Raw genomic sequence first — 4155 nt, 5'->3', positions numbered from 1 at the left:
TTTTGTAAGAGAGAGAGAGAGAGAGAGTGAGAGAGAGAGAGAGAGAGAGAGAGAGATCAAATCCAATTTTAAAAATCTACACAAAATTGTTCATTAAACTTGCCTCTGACATCTGTCTTCCCCCCTCATCTTATTCTGTATGTCAGAACTGTTCCCTAGCCTGCAAAGGCCTTCGTGCCTTCTGCAGAGCTGACTGACAAAGCCTTGTGGTTTAAAAATTGGTTTAAAAACTATCCCATTTCTCCTTCCATAGAGCCCCAGTCTTTAATCTTTTCTCAGGAGCAATTTCCAATCAGTTTTTTTTTTTTTTTAAACCTTGTAAATATTCTTATTCAGCCTGGGCCTGCTCATCCTTTCCTGAAGCAAAGGTTGGAACCTTGAATTTCCCAATGTCCTCACTGTTCCATAATCACTCTCAACTGGCCTTGTATCTTGAAGAAGGAATTTACCACAGCAAACCTCATGCTGTGATGGTTTGCACACTAAAATTAAGTAAGATTTTGGCAACCACCTGGTTCATTTGGCTATCCAGTGAGAACAGACTAGTTAAGTACTGTAAAGACATTAGGTTTATTTGACATTATTTTAAAAAAAAAGACATTTTTAATATGAATCAAAAAAACCCAGATCATTACCAAATCCCTTCCCTTGAGATACAAATGCTAAAATCTAGTGATATACGAGAAGATTAAGGAGTTTTATAATATCCTTAAATTCACTTTTCTTATTTTATTTTCCCTTGAGAGCATGTCAGAATATAAAGTCACAAGACGAGAGCTGATTTCATTGAATGAAAGGTGAAGAATTTGGATTTCTAGTTATCCAACTTCAGACGGACCCATTTATCTAAGTTTCCTCTATTTTCTCAGAAATTTTATTGGTAACTTCTGACTTATCATACCTTTTTTAATCTCAAGACTAATTATTTTAACAAACTATGTGACTCCTGGAAGACATAGTATTCATAGCAACTGATTTGTGAGTTTGAGTTCTTGTGATATACAAATTTGCTTTGCCAGTCTTCTCTTCATGGACCAAGATCATGCTAAGCTGGAGGACCACATCAGTAGGGTCTTGAGTTAACAGAATCTCCAGGAGGGAAAAATAAAAAGGTCACTGAGTTTTGAACTGGCTTGCTCTTGGCTGAGGCCCCAGTTCAGTACAGCTTTTAGCTGTGGCCAACACAACCAAGGAAGCAGATCTCAGATGTCTAAACACATGGCTCTTTGAGCAGACTCACCTACAGAGCCTCGTCGACAAAGAAGGGTATGGTCTACATGGCTGTCCATCCAGAAAGATCTAGAGCACCTTCGTTTTAATGTGTTGATAGGACTGAGAATTATGGAACAAAGCTGTTGAAAATTGGACATTTGTTTGCAGTTATTTTCCAATGAATTCAGGTCTCCAACAAATTACAAACCCAGATAATGTTTGAATAGACAGATCTTAAATCAGAATTGGTAGTGAAAAGACTCCATGGCCTAGTTTTTCTGTTCTAGATCAAAATGGAATAAGACTTAACCAGGCCTTCTTAAATTCATCCGTGTTACAGCAGTAGCCATGAATTGTTGAGTGATTACTCTCATGTACAAAGCCAGCGTTTACTGGACTCTTATGTATATAGCTGCATCTGATTCTTACATAACTCTCTGTTGTAAATTTGTAGCAGAAAATAGAGTCATTTTTTACATGAGAGGAAACTGAGTCAAAGTGAGGTCAACTGCCCATCGATGGATCCACGGGTCATGCGTGGAGTCTGGCTCCATGCTTTTATACGATCACTTCTAACTTTTACAATAACCCCCAAGGTATGTATGACATAGATGACTTAACAGGCGAAGACACATAGCAAGTAAATAGTTCAGTAAGTAATATCAAATGAGGGAAAGACATCGCTGGCCAAGTCAAAGTCATGTTGGTTTATCATGCAGAGAAGAATTATCTCCCCCTATCTCCTATGAGGGCTTCAGGCATCACACTCAAATAGAATTCCCCCTAAAAACAAAACAAACAAAACAAAACCAAAACCAAAACAAAAAAAGGAAAGCCATCTAGGAGACACTGTGAGTTTAAATGATATGTATACGGAAGTAACATAATCCTGAAGCCTGGATGTGGGTTTGGGTTTTATTACAGAAAAGGATATTGTAAGTATCCGTTCATATTTTAACTTTTGCTTCTGGCTTCATTTTAAATGCATATGCATGGTAAGCCATGTACTTCCCTGGATTATTTACATTCCAGTCAGAGTGAGTGCTGAAGGATAGTGTAATTACAAAGTACAATTTCCCAGTCGTGTGCCATTGCTTGTTGTGTAATTGGTCTGCTGGGGACAAACTGAAATACTTGTAAGTCATAGTTAGTGGCCGATGACATACAACCCCTTGAGGACACACATGAAATGAGAGACGGGCTTTGATTCAGATGGACCATTTTCTTCTGCTATTTGTCAAATTCTTATATAGTATTCGATTTAAAGTTTTTTTTTTTTTCAACTCTACTATTTTCCCAAGCGCAGTGCTAGAAACTGGCTATTTTTCCATCATCTTTGTAAGCTACTCCATTAACAGCCCTTTCCAGGACAGAATAGGACATAGCTGACAGGGAGACTGGGAACATGTATTGGCTGCCTGAGTTGATGGACAACAATATCTTCCCTGTGTTTTTGTTGTTGTTATTGTGGCTGTTGTCAACAGCAAGAAACCATCTTGCATTTCTTAGCTCAGCTTCCTATGATCCAGCGAACAGCAAGCGTCTGAAGTAGGTAAGATGGTGTCAGGTACCTCAGGCAAAATAGCCCAGAGCAAGGAATGATAGGAAAAAGATATTAGGGGCTGTTAAGATGGTTCAGCCAGTAAAGGTTGCTCCTAAGCCTGACAACCTGATTCTGATTCCCAAAACCCTCATGGTGGAGGGAGAAAGTGATGCCCATAGATTGCGCTTCTGACTTCTACACGTGAACTTTATCACGTATCTCAAGCCCACCAGATGGATGAGTGAATGTTGGGAAAGAAAATGTTAGTAATAGTGAACTCTTCTTCATATACTCACCAATATTTCCTCTGTACTCTGAAATGGATCATTGTATGCAGCCAATGCTTGCCTGGTTCTTCCTCACAGGATTATCCCTTTGTGGACCACATGGCCCACTTTGGGCTTAAATGAGGAAAGCTTAATTTCCCTGAATTAATTTTTATACAGATGCCTGTCTGAAATTACATTTCCTTCTGGTTCTTTGCTGTTCCATTGCAATCATGTTTCTGAAAAGGGAAGTGGAAGGTCTGAAGATTCTCAAACAGAACTCCTAGCTCATTTGTTTGGTAACCACTAGATCATAAGAAGTTACATTCCCTCTCCAGTTTTTATATCTCGTGATTCTGTAGATCAGCAATTTCAGTAGGACTCAGTGGGATTAAATTTTTTTTCTCTGCACATGTCAATTGGAATGAAAGGTTTGACAAGATAATCTGGGTGTCTTTGCCAACAGGCTCCATATTGTAGTAGGATGGCTCCCCTCCCCTCCCCTCCCCTCCCTTCTCCTCTTCTCCCCTCCCCTCTCCTCTCCTCCCCTTCCCTCCAGTCAGTGAGGGTTGGGGCCAGTTCTGCACAGCCCTCAGATATCAACATGTCCCCTGTGGTAGTTCTCAGACCAGAAACATATATGCCTGGCCTTTGTTGGTAACAGACCTCTGCTGCCACTGGGCCAAAGACCTAGATGTGGCCCTTGGTAGCAGCACAGGCCAGGACCCCACTGTGGTCCCAGGTGGCATCACCCGCTACTCACATCAGGCTGTTCCTCACTACCCTAGAGTCTCCAGTTCTGCCTCTCTTCATTGTGCCCACATCCTGTTCCTCTTTCCCTTTCATTTCTCCACCCCTTGCTTCCTCCTCTTTAGTGGCATCTGAGGGTTCTGAGTATCTGGGGTCCTCTCAGGAGTGGTCTAAGAAGTGCTATGCCCTGATTCTGCATTATGGTGTTGGACAACGGTCATCTCTGGCATGGTGTTCCCCTTCCCCCAAGCCCTGCACAGAGCTGAAATGGTGGTCATCCCAGGCTAGCCCCCTGACCAGGCTCCATAGCTCTTGTTCCTTACCTGGCTGGTTCAAGTGGCCCTTTGCAAGAGGGTTTTTTTTTTTTTTTTTTTTTTTTTTTTT

This window comes from Mastomys coucha, unplaced genomic scaffold, assembly GCF_008632895.1.
Source record: "Mastomys coucha isolate ucsf_1 unplaced genomic scaffold, UCSF_Mcou_1 pScaffold3, whole genome shotgun sequence".
NCBI classification, from domain to species: domain Eukaryota; kingdom Metazoa; phylum Chordata; class Mammalia; order Rodentia; family Muridae; genus Mastomys; species Mastomys coucha.
This window is presented reverse-complemented; position numbering follows the sequence as displayed.